Source organism: Schistocerca americana, chromosome 3 (assembly GCF_021461395.2).
Source record: "Schistocerca americana isolate TAMUIC-IGC-003095 chromosome 3, iqSchAmer2.1, whole genome shotgun sequence".
In the NCBI taxonomy this organism is placed as follows: Eukaryota; Metazoa; Arthropoda; class Insecta; order Orthoptera; family Acrididae; genus Schistocerca; species Schistocerca americana.
Genome location: NC_060121.1, coordinates 205101922 through 205117915, shown reverse-complemented (window position 1 = coordinate 205117915; position 15994 = coordinate 205101922). Strand labels below are relative to the sequence as shown.

Genomic DNA, 15994 nt, shown 5'->3' with positions numbered 1-15994 from the left:
GTCAGACAAACCTGTCCAATCTCCCGCTTGCCACACACAGCTGCAATGTTGGAACGTGCGGACACTCTCAATCGATGGACGGATCGCAATCAAACGCATCGCTGCAGAAGTGGACATGTCTGTTGGTAGTGTTGATGCAGGCATCCATCTATTGGTGTGTCAAAGCTGTGTGTCCGGTGATTTCGTCACTAGTTAACAGAAATTATAAAGAGAAACGAAAGACCATGCGTGTGGAATTTCTTGCACGTTACGATGCTGACCGTGACAATTTTTGTCCGACAGCATTTCAGGCGATGAAATAAGGGTTCACCATTTCGAACAGGAAACCAAACGGCAATCCATAGAATGACTCCAAATCCCCTCTCCTCTTCAGCGCAGTAAATGTAAGACATTAAAAATACTTGTTTAGACTTATAGTCCCATCTGGGCAATTAATATTACAGATTGAGTTCACATTGAGGTTGCTGTTTACCGTAGCAACACAGCAGTCTTCAGTGTACGTTAGGGATATCATGTTATTGGCGACTAACATCGTCTCTAGTCTCTGAGGAGGAAAAGAGGCCGCAAGTTTCTTCAGGTGTGCCATTAATTAGACCCGTAGAGTCATGAAGTTGGCCTATTTCAATTGTTAGGTTGTTCCAGATAGTCCCAGAAGCATTCTGTGACGTTGAAAGCGGGTGATTTCGATGTACGGTATACAAGGGGCGCGCCTAGGGACGGAAGTCACCAGGTTTAGGCCAGTCTAGGAGGTTAAACAATGAATTGAAATGGGCAACAGGAGGAGAAGCGGTTCATGTTAACTTAGGCTGGTGGCCGGTCGTGGAAAGCAGAGGCAGAGGCTCTGCCTTCCGAAAAGACGTCTGTTCTGCTCGAGGTCTGGATTACAAGAGAGAGAGGCAACTGTGTTCCGCACCACAGATCACTCCAGCGTCCACACACGTGACCTGTATCCCACGCACGCTATTGGCTAAAGCAAATGGCGTGAATTCGCTAGCAGTTTCAGCAGAGGTCTCAGTGTGTCTCTTGTCAGCAGCGCAAACTGGACAGAACTGCCTCGGTTTTGCAAGACAGGCAACTTGTGTCAAATAGGTACAACGTAAGATACGCTGGGAGAAAACTTGTAAAGATTTCACTGGGCCTTTTTTAAACAAATTCCCTAAAATATTCCTTGACTGGCTGCCACCATGTACAGCCTACATTGGACTCGTGACCATATCGGTTGGACCCTAGACGACTGGAACAACGTGGCCTGATCAGATGGCACCTCATTTCAGGCAGTAAGAATGATGGCGGGGTTCGAGTGTGGCACAGACCTCAGGAAGCCATGGACTCAAGTTGTCAAAAAGGCACTGTGCAAGCTGTTGGTGACTGCATAATGGTGTGGTCTGTGTTTACATAGCGTGGACTGAACCGATCACTGCCTGGAGACTGTTACGTTTGGCTACTTAAACGTCATTTCCAGCCATTCATGGACTTCATGTTCCCGTGGTAATGCGCCTTGCCACTGGGCAAAGATTGATTCAAACAATATTCTGGACAATTTGAGTGACCGAGCGGTTCTAGGCGCTACAGTCTGGAACCGCGCGATCGTTATGGTCGCAGGTTGGAACGCTGCCTCGGGCATGGGTGTGTGTGATGTCCTTAGGTTAGTTAGGTTTAGGTAGTTCTAAGTTCTAGGGGACTGATGACCTCAGAAGTTAATTCCCATAGTGCCAAGAGCCATTTTTTTTGGAAAATTTGAGCAGCCGGCCGCTGTGGTGGGCTCGACATAATCGAGAAGTCAGTTCGTGCACAAAATCCTTTACCGGAAACACTTTCTCAACTATGGACGGCTGTAGAAGCAGCAAGGCTCAATATTTCTGCAGGGGACTTCCAACGACTTGTTGAATCCAGTACACGTCGAGTTTCTGCACTGCGCCAGGAAAACGAAGGGCCGATATGCTATTAAGAAGTATTCCTTGAGTTTTGTCACGTCGGTGGGTAATTTCAAATAGTTTTAGTGACCTTTTCCATCAGACTGCGTTACATAATTACATCACTTCATTGTTCAGGATGACAACACAAACAAACGCGAAACAAGTTCAGTTCAATTCACTTTAGTTCGCGTCAACAAAACCAGCAATATAAAAGATGAACCACTATGCATATTTGAGCCTTCTGGGTGGTGATTATGCCCTGGAAGCTGCCTTTTTTTCAAGATGACAACAGCCAGTTCATAGTGCTGCACGCATACGCCCCTCGTTTGACGAACACGCAGGCACAGTATCGCATCTCAAATTGCCTGCTAAATTATCCGCTTTCAACGTCGCAGAGTGTTTCTGGGACTATCTGGAACAACCTAACAATTGAAATAGGCCAACTTTATGACTCTACGGGTCTAATTAATGGCACACCAGAAGAAACTTGCGGCCTCTTTTCCTCGTCGGAGACTAGAGACGGTGTTACTCGCCAATAACATGATATCCCTAACGTACACTGAAGACAGCTGTGTTGTTACGGTAAACAGCAGCCTCAATGTGAACTCAATCTGTAATATTAATTGTCCAAATGGGACTATAAGTCTAAACAAGTATTTTTAATGTCTTACATTTACTGCGCTGAAGAGGAGAGGGGATTTGGAGTCATGCTATGGATTGCCGTTTGGTTTCCTGTTCGAAATGGTGAACCCTTATTTCATCGCCTGAAACGCTGTCGGACAAAAAATTGTCACGATCAGCATTGTAACGTGCAAGAAATTCCGCACACATGGTCTTTCGTTGCTCTTTATAATTTCTGTTAACTAGTGACGAAATCACCGGGCACACAGCTTTGGCACACCAATAGATGTATGCCTGCTTCAACACTACCAACGAAACTCATTGAAACGTTGCGACAAGACGACACCGCCACTCGGCTGATAACCCGACAAGAATTCATCAGTGGAATACGTCGAGAAAGACTCACTAGCTTACTTCTCACAGAATGATACTAGCAATGACAACGCTAATGACAACCAGAGATAACATTCCTTGCACTCAGAACCTCTGTGATGTAACACATTGACTGTTGAAAACTTCTGTTTCAAAAATATCCAGTGTAAAAATGTGAAGTATGAGACATCGAATAAAAGTACAGCTAATAACACTTATCACTCTTACTGAATACCAGAAATGAGCTAGGAACCTTAAAATCTTCAATGCGATAAAAATCAGTGAGTACACGTTCTGGTATGAAAAACACCCCCTAATAATTTCAGAACCACCTCACACCTGAACAACACTTTGCACACACAGCGTATCAGATGTCACAAGGGGCCGTCAGTGCTCTCGACGAATCGCATCATTTGGAAAGAGATAAATTCGCATCTCGTCTGACCAAGCTACACGCCAAAAATCCTAATTTCCAGTTCCCGCGTTGTTTGGTTTATTGAAGAGCAAGGAGGTTTGAACAAAAAGACGTGGCGTTATTTATGCCGAGCACTGACGTCAGTTAAGGCCTGTCCGCCACTTGGCGGGTCTTAGAAGTCAGTTGCTTCCTTAAAACCTTCTGTTAAACATACCCTATTGGCACTGATGCATTGAACTGACAGTCAGTTTTGAGTAAGTAATTTGAAACAATGTACTTTTGTGGATGAGTGCTCACATCAGACAGTTGAAAAAAAAAATTTAAGCCATTTCTCAGTCGTGGAGCGTGGTGTTCATCGTAACAAAACAGCTGATCGTTTCTTCCTGTTTTAAGTGAGATCGAAGAGCAGCTCTGCAACACGAACACTCCGCTAAGACGCAGCAGTATGGCGGCGACAGGATCTACTTTTTCGGCGTAAGAACGTCTTCCTTAATTTTAATCTCCCTGTTGAAGACATGCAATGCTACTGTGGGCAACGGGTTTTTGTGAAGTACCCGAATCCTCACGTCCACTTCATACTGTTTCTCTCGCTCTCTTCTCTTGGAAAACGATGGTGATGGTCTTGCATTCACAACGAGCAGAAACTGAAAAAGGCTGACATTGACGTGGCGGACACTCATCTCGAGCCCCTGTCGGATGCGATCTCTTTAGTACCACTGATAATACGTCGTGTTGCGTGTCTGCGAGTTGTTCACTATTCGTTATAGACATATTGGAAAACGTGCGTCGATATACAAACAAATGTGAGGAGTTTGAAAATAGTACGAGAGCTAGAAAATCTGTAGAGGGAAATGCAAAAGCTCATTCTAGATATAGAGGCGATCAGTGAAGTGATGTGGAAGTAAGATAAGGATTTCTGGTCACATCGATCAATATTAGGTAATAGCGACAGCAAATGAGATATCGGGATAATAATTCATTACGAATAACAAATTATGGTAGAGGCTGAGCCACTGTAAGCGATTCAGTGATAGGGTTGTTCTCATTAAATTCGACAGCAAACAGACGCCAACAAAGATCGGAAGAGGAAGAGAGAGAGAGAGAGAGGGAGAGAGAGAGAGAGAGAGAGAGAGAGAGAATACTGAACGTTATATGAGTTGGCTCTGAGCACTATGGGACTTAACATCTATGGTCATCAGTCCAGTTATATGAGTATCTGACAGGAGATGAAAATCTAATAATCGTGGCAGACTGAAACGTGGTTGCAGTGAACCGAAGAGAGGAAAGAGCTCTGGGAGAAAACGGGCTAGGCATTAGAATGAGAGAGTATAAAGACTTATTGAGTTCTGTATTAAGACGGTAACTACAAATTCTCTCTTCAAGAATCACAAGAGGAGGACGTATACTCGGAGTAGACCCGGAAACACGGGTAGATTCCAGTTTGATTATACCATGGTCTGACTAAGATTCAGGAATCAGATACTGGACTGTAAGCCGTACCCATGAACAGACTCGGATTATAATTTAGTAATGATGAATGGCAGACTGGCGTTTAAGAGGGTTGTATGAAATAATCAGTGTGGAAGGCAGTGGGATACTGAAGTGCTGAAGAATGATGAGGTTGTTGATACTGCTATAAGAACATCACGGTCGACATCTCTAAAAACGACGATCTGCAATGTTGGACTGTCAGAAAAGGTAACTCCAATCCTTGGATAACAGGTCGACGAGATAAGAGACTAAGAAAATGTTCAGTGAAAGACAGGAGTACAGCAATACAAGTCCTTCAGGAACGAAATAAATAAGAAGTGCAGGTCATCTAAGGCGAAATGGCTACAGCAAAATTGTGAAGAAATCGAAAAAGAAATTATTGTCAGAAGAAATGACTCAGAGTATAGAAAAGCCAAAACAACATTCCGTCGTATTAAAAGCAAGGGTAGTAATATTAAGAGTGTTATGGAAATTTTATTGTTAAACGCAGAGAAATGATCGAACGGGTGTAGCGAGTAGATTGAAGACCTGTATGAGGGGGAGGACGTGTCTGATGACTTGAGAGAAGAAGCAACTGTAGTCGATAAGTTGGGGATCCAGTATTGTTGCTACATCCTTCTGATTCTGCTTAGTGTATTCATCTCTTGGTCTCCCCTAGGATTTTTACCCTCCATGCTGCCCTCCAATGCTAAATTTGTGATCACTTGATGCCTCAGAACATGTCCTACCAACCGGTCTCTTCTTCTAGTCAAGTTGTGCCACAAATTTCTCTTTTCCACAATTCTATTCAATACCTCCTCATTAGTTATGTGATCTACACATCTAATCTTCAGCATTCTTCTGTAGCACCACATTTCGAAAGCTTCTATTCTCTTCTTGTCCTAACTATTTATCGTCCATATTTCACTTTCATACATGGCTACACTCCATACAAATACTTTCAGAAACGACTTCCTGACACTTAAATCTATTCTCGATGTTAACAAATTTCTCTTCTTCAGAAACGCCTTCCTTGCCATTGCCAGTCTATATTTTATATCCTCTCTACTTCGACTATCATCAATTATTTTGCTCTCCAAATAGCAAAACTCATCTATTACTTTAAGTGTCTCATTTCCTAAACTAATTCCCTCACCCGACTTAATGCGACTGCATTCCATTATCCTCGGTTTGCTTTTGTTGATCTTATACCCTCCTTTCAAGACACTGTCCATTCCGTTCAACTGCTCTTCCAGGTACTTTGCTGTCTCTGACAGAATTACAGTGTCATCGGCGAATGTCAATGATTTTATTACTTCTCCATGGATTTTAATTCCAATTCCGAATTTTTCTTTTGTTTCCCTTACTGCTTGCTGAATATACAGATTGAATAACATCAGTGATAGGCTACAACGACGGCTGTGCCACTCCCTTCTCACCCACTGCTTCCCTTACATGCCCGTCGACTCTTATAACTGCCATCTGGTTTCTGTACAAATTGTAAATAGCCTTTCGCTCCCTCTATTTTACCCCTGCCGCGTTCAGAATTTGAAAGAGAATATTCCAGTCAACATTGTCAAAAGCTTTCTCTGTCTACAAAAGCTAGAAACGTAGGTTTGCCTTGCCTTACTCTAAGATAAATCGTAGGGTCAGTATTGCCTCACGTGTTCTTTGTTCCAACATTTCTACGGAATCCAAACGGATCTTCCCCGAGGTCGCCTTCTACCAGTTTTTCCATTCGTCTATAAAGCATTGGCGTTAGTATTTTTCAGCCGTGACTTATTAAACTGATAGTTCGGTAATTTTCACATCTGTCAACACCTGATTTCTTTAAAATTGGTATTGTTATATTGTTCTTGAAGTATGAGGGTATTTCGCCTGTCTCATACATCTTGCGCACCAGAAGGTAGAGTTTTGTCAGGGCTGACTCTCCCAAAGCTTTCAGTAGTGCTAATGGAATGTTGTCTACTCCCGGGGCCTTGTTCCCAATCAGGTCTTTCAGTGTTCTGTCAAATTCTTCACGCAGTATCATATCTCCCATCTCATTTTCATCTACATCCTCTTCCATTTCCATAAAATTGTCCTCAAGTTCGTCGCCCTTGTATAGACCCTCAATGTACACCTTCCACCTTTCTGCTTTCCCTTCTTCCCTTCTTTGCTTAGAACTGGGTTTCCATCTCAGCTCTTGATATTCAAACAAGTGGTTCTCTTTTCTCCAAAGGTTAATTTTCCTGTATGCAGTATCTTACTCCTAGTGAGATATGCCTCTACATCCTTACATGCATTGGTCACAATTTAGAAGAGTACTTGATGACTAGAGATCAAACAAGTCAGAAAAGACTGATAAATTTCCATCGTAATTTCTATACTCGCTGGTGAAATGGCAACCAAACAAGTATTACAGTTGTTGTGTAGAATCTATTGGACTGTCGACGTACTTTCCGAAAAATATCATTCACCCAATATTCAAGAGAGTAGTGGCAGATAAGCGCATAAGCGCGAAAAGTTTTGTGTATTTTTTTTTTCATCAGTCTTCTGATGAGTTGGATGCTACCCTACACGAATTCCTCTCCTGTGCTAACCTCTTCATCTCAGAATAGCACTTGTAATCTTCTTCCTCAATTATTTGCTGGATGTATTCCAAACTCTGTTCCTCTACAATTTTTTCCCTTTACAGCTCCCTCTAGTACATGGAAAGTCATTCCCTCATGTCTTAACAAATGTCCTATCACCCTGTCCCTTCTCCTTTTCAATGCTTTCCACATATTCCTATCCTCCCTGATTCCGCGCAGAACCTCCTCATTGCTTACCTTATCAGTTCACCTAATTTTCAACATTCTTCTGTAGTACCACATCTCAAAATGCTTCGATTCTCTTCTATTCTGGTTTTCTCACAGTCCAAGTTTCACTACCAACAATGATGTACTCCAGACGTAAATTCTTAGAAATTTCTTCCTCAAATTAAGACCGATATTTCATATTAGTAGACTTCTCTTGGCCAGGAATGCCCTTTTTGCCATTGCTAGTCTGCTTTTGATGTCCTCCTTGCTCCGTCCGTCATTGGTTATGTTATTGCCTAGATAACAGAATTACTTAACATCATCTACTTCGTGACCATCAATCCTGATGTTAAGTTTCTCGCTGTTTTCATTTCTAACACTGTCATTAGCTTCGTCTTCTTTCTATTTAATCTCAATCGATACTGTATTCTCATTAGACTATTCATTCCGTTCAGCAGATAACGTAATTCTTCTACACTTTCACTCAAGAGGACAATGTCATCAGTGAATCGTATCATTGATATCCTTACACCTTGAATTTTAATTCCACTCCTGAACCTTTTTATTTTATTTCCATCATTGCTTTCTCGATGTATAGTTTGAAAAGTAGGGGCGATGGGCTATATCCTTGTCTTACACCCTTTTTAATACAAGTACTTCGTTCTTGGTCGTCCACTCTTGTTAATCCCTCTTGGCTGTTGTACATTTTGTGTATTACACGTCTCTCCCTATAACTTACCCCTACTTTTTCCAGAATTTCGAACATCTTGCACCATTCTACATTGTCGAACGCTTTTTTCAGGTAGACAAATCCTATGAACGTGATTTTTCATTAGTCTTGCTTCCATAACGAACCGCAACATCAGAATTGCCTCTCTCGTGCCTTTACCTTTCCTAAAGCCAAACTGATCGTCTTCTAGCGCATTATCAATTTTCTTTTCCATTCTTCTGTATATTATTCTTGTAAGCAACTTGGATGCATAAGCTGTTAAGCTGATTGTGTGATTATTCTCTCACTTGACATTTCTTGCCAGCTTCGGAATTTTGTGGATAATGCTTTGCCGACAATCAGATGGTACGTCCACAGACTTATACATTCTACACGCCAACGCGAATAATCCTTTTGTTGCCACTTCCCCCAACGATTTTAGAAATTCTGATGGAATGTTATCTATTCCTTCTGCCTTATTTGGTCTTAAGTCCTCCAAAACTCTTTTACATTCTAATACTGGATCCCCTATCTCTTCTAAATCGAGTCCTGTATCTTCTTTTATCACTTTAAACAAATTTTACCTTTCATATATGCTTTCCGTTTATTCTTTCCACCTATCTGCTCTCTTCTCTGCATTTAACAGTGGAATTTCCGTTGCACTCTTAATGTTATCATCCTTGCTTTTAAAGTCACCGAAGGTGATTTTGACTTTTTGGTACGCTGTGTCTGTCCTTCCGACAATCATTTCTTTTTCGATGTCTTCTCATTTTTCCTGCAGCCATTTCGTCTTAGCTTCCCTGTACTTCCTATTTATTTCATTCCTCTGCGACTTGTATTTCTGTATTCCTGTGTTTCCCGGAATGTTTTTGTACTTCCTCCTTTCATCGATCAATTGAAGTATTTCTTCTGTTACCCATGATTTCTTCGCAGTTACCTTCATTGTACCTATGTTTTCCTTCCCAACTTTTGTTGTGGCCCTTTTTAGAGATGTCCATTCCTCTTCAGCTATACTGTCTACTCACCTATTCCTTACTGCTATATCTATAGCGTTAGAAAACTTCATCCGTATCTCGTCATTCCTTATTACTTCGGTATCCCACTTATTTGCGTATTGATTGTTCCTGCCTAATGTCTTAAACTTCAGCCTACTCTTCATCACTACTATATTGTGATCTGAGTCTGTATGTGCTCCTGGGTAATGAGCTTAAAATCCATGGATCCCACCTGCTGAAAAGAATATTAAACAGAAGAATGGAAAAGAAAGGATCCCACCTGTTGAAAAGACTATTAAACAGAAGAATGGAAAAGAAAGGTGAGGAACTTATGTGACGTTTAGTTTGCCTTTGGGAAATATAAAGGAACCAGAGATGCGGTTCTGATTTCCGCTCGAGAATGAAAGGAAGGATAAATAAAAACCAAGATACGCTCATAGGATCTGTAGATTTAGAAAAACCATGGATAATATGAAATGAGGCAAGGTCAAATTCTCAGATAAATAGGATGAGCTACATGAAAAGACGCGTTGTTTTCAATTCGTACAAGCACCAAGAGAGAGCATGTAACACTATAGCTCTAATACTGTACTGATTTATTTTGCTTTTTATTTTATTTAATGTTACATCGTTGAGCTTCTGTAAATTTATTTGATTGAATAGATAACACAAAATTGTATACTCCTTTCTTTGTAAAAAACTTTGATGGCATGAATTTATTCTATGCAATGTAGTGTATCTGTCATTTAAATTCTTTGTCCCATTCGGAGGAAGAAAAAACTTACTGTATATATTTGGAATTTGTTTAAATAATGTTTATAGAAATGTCAATATGTGCAAAGGTTCTGTTTTATTTAAAATGTTTGGCTGTTGTTGTGTAATTGCTAACCGTCACTTCTTAGTTACGTTATATGTAAACGGTGTGGTAGTTCCCCTCGGGAACTGAACTGTGTAGCGCGCGCAAGTTGTGGTTGGCCTAGGTAGAAGAGGTGGAGCAAGAGTCAGTCGGGGACGAGCTACCAAACTGTGCACTGCCCATGTAAATGTTGTATATTATGCTGGTTCCTAGAGAGGCTTTTCCTGTCGCTTACCAATGCCTCGGATGGATGGATAAATAGCTGGAACTATTCTGGAAATGGTGTCTATCATCTCCACCAATAAGGGACAGAGTCGAGCAATTCTGCCTGCAAATCCACCTACCAACATGCAGTTGCCACCAAATTACGCAATCACTGTAACGCAATACTATAATAATGTACAGTGAAGGATCAGCTTATTGGATGTTTTAGTGTGCACAAATATAAGGTAATTTATAACTGAATTTATGTACCTACCTTGATTTTTTCCCTATCACAACACCTCTCAGGTTCCTCTCCATTCGAACTATGATTACCGAGTGTCCTAGTTTGTGGAAAAAATGAAAGCCTCAAGGCCAAATAGTTGTTTGCTAAGTGTTTGACTCTCTTGTGTATTGGAAGTGCATAGTAATAGCATAACAGGATCCACAGTTTGTCTATTGTGCTAATGCTAGGTAACAAGTAACGGGAAGACCACTATTTATGAAAACAATAATTTCTTTATTCAAAAGACAGTGAGAAGTAACCTGTTAGTGAATTCCAATTAACTTTCATTTTAAATAGTAAAGTATTTAACTGAGAGAGACTTAACCTGTGACCAGCTCATAATTTTTCAGTGAACTACATTTATAATTCTATGTCAACTAGGAAAGTGTTTGAAAGATAATACTTAACCTATGTCCAATTTACGATTCTGTTGTGAATATTAATAGTAATGTTATAAAACTTATTCGGTTTGAGTAAGCCCTGAAAGTAATAGTGTGTTTCGTCATCTGTTATATTTATGCAAATAGTTTGTTCTGCTCTGTCAGCTCAAATCTCACCGTGAACATATGCAGGTGTCAGAGTTCATTGCACTCGCGTTTAGCAAAATATAGGTTGTGTTTGTCCGTTGAAGTTACTCATACCTATTTTATTAAACAAGAATGTTAATCATTCTCTTGCCTAATTAGGCTGGCGACCGTTTTCTTTATTCTTTAAAGAGTGTAGAGAGGCAAAAATATTGTTTGTTACTGTTCGAATATTTACGTAATTCTGACTTTTATTTCTGATAAGTCACCTCCGTTAGGTACAACACGGTCAACATAACAAAATTCCTCTCAGAGGGTAACACTGCTCTGTTACTTTATACCATAATTACTCTAACGAAATCGTTCTATTTTACAAACTGCCTCCAACTTTGAGGTTATGGTATAGAAGTAGCGGACGGTAGTGCTATACTTGGCTTTTCCGTGACAGGACTACTTTTACTGTTGGGGTATAGTACGTAATAAACAAAATTTGGTTTACACAAGCTACGTAAATACAATTGCAGTGTTATAAACAATATGATTAAAGATCAATGGATAAGTGCTCTAATTAAGAATGGTGTAACACAAAAATGCAGTCGTTAGCACCTACCGCTAAATCTATACATTGAAGAAGCAATGGCGGAAATAAAACGAAGGTGGTGGTGGTTAGTGTTTAACGTCCCGTCGACAACGAGGTCATTAGAGACGGAGCGCAAGCTCGGGTTAGGGGAGGATGGGGAAGGAAATCGGCCGTGCCCTTTCAAAGGAACCATCCCGGCATTTGCCTGAAGCGATTTAGGGAAATCACGGAAAACCTAAATCAGGATGGCTGGAGACGGGATTGAACCGTCGTCCTCCCGAATGCAATAAAATGAAGGTTCAAGAGTGGGATTAAAATTCAGAATGAAAGGATATTAGTGATAAGATTCGTTGATGACATTGCTATTTTCGATGAAAATGAACAATAATTAAAGGATATGTTGGATGGGAGAAACAGCCCATTGAGTGCAGAATATTGATTGAGAGTAAATCAGAAAAAGACAAAAGCAATGAGAAACAGAAGAAATGAGGAAAGCCAGGAACTTAACATCCAAAAAGTAGGTCATAAGATAGATTAAGGTTAGGAATTCTGCTACCCTTGGAGTAAAATAGCGCATGATAGACTAAGCAAGAAGGACAGAGTAGCACTGGTAAAAGGGGCATTCCTAGTCAAGAGGAGCCAGTAACGTCTAACATATGATAAAGAAATTCTGAGACTGTGCGTCTGGAGCACAGTATTGTATGGTAGTGGATCATGGACAGTGGGAAAACCGGAACAAAATAGAATCAAAGCGTTTGAGTTGTAGTGCTAAAGGAGAATGTTGAAAATTAGGCGGTCTGATAAGGTAAGGAATGAGCTGATTTCCGCAGAATCATCGAGGAAAGGAACATATGGAAAACTCTGACAAGAAGAAGGAACAGGTCAAACTGACATGTGCTAAGGCATCAGGGATTAACTTCCATCGTGCCAGGAGAGATGTACAGGGTAGAAACTTAGAGAACGTTGGAGATCGGAGTACATCCAGCAAGTTACTGAGAACCTAGGGTGCAATTGATAACCTGAAATAAAGAGTTCTGCGTAGGAGAGAAATTCGTGGCGGGCCACTTGGAAGTAATCAGATAACTTCCCTTTCCGTTTGGCAAATTATTTTTCAATCGAATGCATGTCAGTCTTACTTATTTGCTACATGCCTTTTGCTATTTTGCTGCGTTACAGAGTTTTAGTTCCAAAAAGGCTACTTTTTGGACTCAGGCATAAAAACTATGCACGTCATATAAACTACACTCTATCAGTTAGTTACGTTGTAGGTAGGTACGTATTACAAAGTGATTATACTAACGTATTTTTATATTAAGAAACACAGTTTTGGAATAGTCTTCAATTTCATTTTACAAGACTGTGTTTTGTTTTGTTTCACCACTTCCACTTTCACGAAACTAGCATGATCTGTCCCTTCCTCCAGCTCAGTATTATCTTGAATTACCAACGAATTATTCACAGGATTACGTAACTATCTCTTGTAGGTGAAAACCAGGATCTGTTTATTTATGTTGAAGTCACTTTCATGTAATATCCTCACTGGCAATCAGTGAACAGAGAAAATGAAAAATTATTAATACGCGGTGTGCGCTGTTTCGGATGAATGGGGTATAATGACCCACTACAGCTGCTTTTGCAACGTACATTGTTTTTCTAAAACCACTACACGGTACTTTCTTTGCATTATTAAAATTTGGCGGAGGTGCTTACATTCGTATACGCCGTTTTAGCAAACTTCAAAGCAGACGCTATACAGCAAAGCACAGTAACCACGAAAAGCAGGCAACATGAGAGTGACGCCTCTCATGGAAGCACAAAGAAACGGGAAACAGAGGGTATTCCGTGAGCTGTTCCCATCTGTGGTGCTCATATCTCTACAGCACACTGCCGGTCGTAGACAGAGCAAACCGGCCTCTGGAACTGACGCTCAGGCAAGCACGAAACTGCTACTGCCAACAACAAAGAAAGATTAGGGCACTGCAGTCTGCTGGGATTCCTTACAGTTCCTGCAAACTCTGAGGCATCTTAAAAAAACGACGCCTGAGATTTCTATAGACTGCACTTTCCTTCGCCTTTGTGCTGTCATGAAATACGTTAAAAAAATTCGTAGTCTCTCATAGGCATGCCTCCAACTTCATAAGCACGCTTCATTAATAATTGCCGCATTACAAAAACTTCCCTAAGGTAATCTTTGTACGAAAAGATAAACCACTCACCACATGACTGAGGTAACCTTTTGGAAGCAGGTTTGCCAATTCATAGCAATGCGTAATGCTTCTTCCACCACATATTTATATATTTTTCGTCAGTCTCTTGTTTGCTAGGAGCAGCCACTCCTTGTGCCTATGGCACATACACTTGTCCTCCCTCATTATTAGTTGTACATGTTTTAGTCTCTGTCTTCTCCTACATTTTCTTTTCCTTTATGACTTCCTGTAGCACGACTAAAGTTGTTGCTTGATATCTCAACAAACGTCTTACCAACCTGTTTCTTCTTTAGTTAATGTTTTACACATAATCTTTCCTTTTTATCTTATCAGTCCATTTAATGTTCATCATCCTGTAACACCAAATCTCAAACTCATCGATCTTCTTGATTTTCGATTTTCCCACAATCATAATAGTCACTTCCATACAAGGATACTCTCTAGACGCACGTTCTAAGAAATTTCATTCATGTTTTTCTAAAGGAGAATTTTTACAAGGAATGCAATATTTGACTGCGTTACACTGGTTTTAGGATTCTGGTCCTCAGGGATAAAAGAGGAACCCTTATAGAATCTCGGGAGAGTGACGGTTCAATCCCGCGTCCGGCCATCCTGAGTTAGGTTTTCCGTGATTTCCCTAAATCGCTCCAGGCAAATGCCGGGATGGTTCCTTTGAAAGGGCATGGCCAACTTCCTTCCCCGTGCTTCCCTAATCCGATGAGACCGATGACCTCACTGTTTGGTCTCTTCCCCCAAAACAACCTAATCCCCCCCCCCCCCCCTTATAGGATCGCATTTTTGTCTGTCTGTCAGACTGTTAAGAACCATCTTTCTCGGGTACGGATAACGTAGCAAGTTCAAATTTGTGTCACGTTTTAAGTTCTATGATCCCATGGCATTGCAAAAATTTTAAACTTGTAAGTCAATTCAAGCAAAAGAAATCTATGTCACGTATCTTGATACTCGCAAATTCAATGAAACTTTATAGGGTACTTTATTTTGATCTAGACTCATGAAATATGGTAGCAGTAAGGTTTTACAAGTAAAGGAAAAAGATTCGAAAATTCTTAATTTTTAATTATATAACACGAAAAAATATTTTTCATTCGTCTGTTTGTTTGTTGGTCTTTTAAGACTTTTTCTCTTGGAAAATGTTAAGATCATATGTCAGTGCAATCAAAAGATGTGGCGATTTGTGTCACATATTTTGGTATTCGAAAGCAACCCACAAAGATCTAAAATCATGAAATTTGATAACACGCTAGATTTCACAATACAAGTAAATGAGAAATATCCGAAAATTGTTAATTTGTAATTACACTGGCCAAAAAAGTTAATACATCTTTTTAGAGGCTTCCATTCACGTAAGATTTATTGTTGCAACCGTGTACATGGAGTACATGAAATAATTACATCAAATGATCAATAGCACTAGTGGTTCTGATGTACCAGTTATCGACCGACGCTGAACGACCGACACTAGCACGTGGCATAGCCTCCTCTGGAAGCAATATAGGCGCTAATTATGGTACCATGCCGCAAACACTAGCCTGGGATACCTTATGCCACTCCTGCTCGACCTGTTCACGTAGTCCTGTAAGATCTGTTGGCTAGCGAGTCGCATGAATAATTTCTGGTCCCATAAAAATCCCAGACGTGCTTGATCCGAGACCGGAGATTGTGCTGACCACACAGTTGGTGTACGTCTCGCAAAACACGTTGAATTTCACGTGCAGTGTGTGGGCAAACGTTATCCTGTTGGAACAATACATTACCTTACTGCAGCACGAATGGCAAAAGAAGAGGTTGAACATCATTCTGCAGATACCGAGGGCTGGTTAGTGATTCTGCAGATACCGAGGGCTCGTTAGTGTCCCCTCCAGAAACACAAAAGATGAAATTGAGGTGTACCTTGTCGCATCCCAGACTATAAGGCATGGGGTGTGGTTTGGACGAATTGCAATTGCGTGAGGGCAGAATGCGCTTTCCTTGCCGAAAACCACAGCGAGCCATTCCATCATCCAAGAAATTCTCTCATGGCACAAATCGAACTGTGCACGTC

General features: G+C 40.8%; 1 protein-coding gene across 1 annotated transcript in view; it reads right to left on the bottom strand.

Annotated features, from left to right (window-relative positions):
• Nucleotides 1-15994, bottom strand: part of LOC124607385 — a 445395-nt gene that overhangs the window by 152761 nt on the left and 276640 nt on the right. The gene's annotated exons all lie outside the window — the stretch shown is intronic.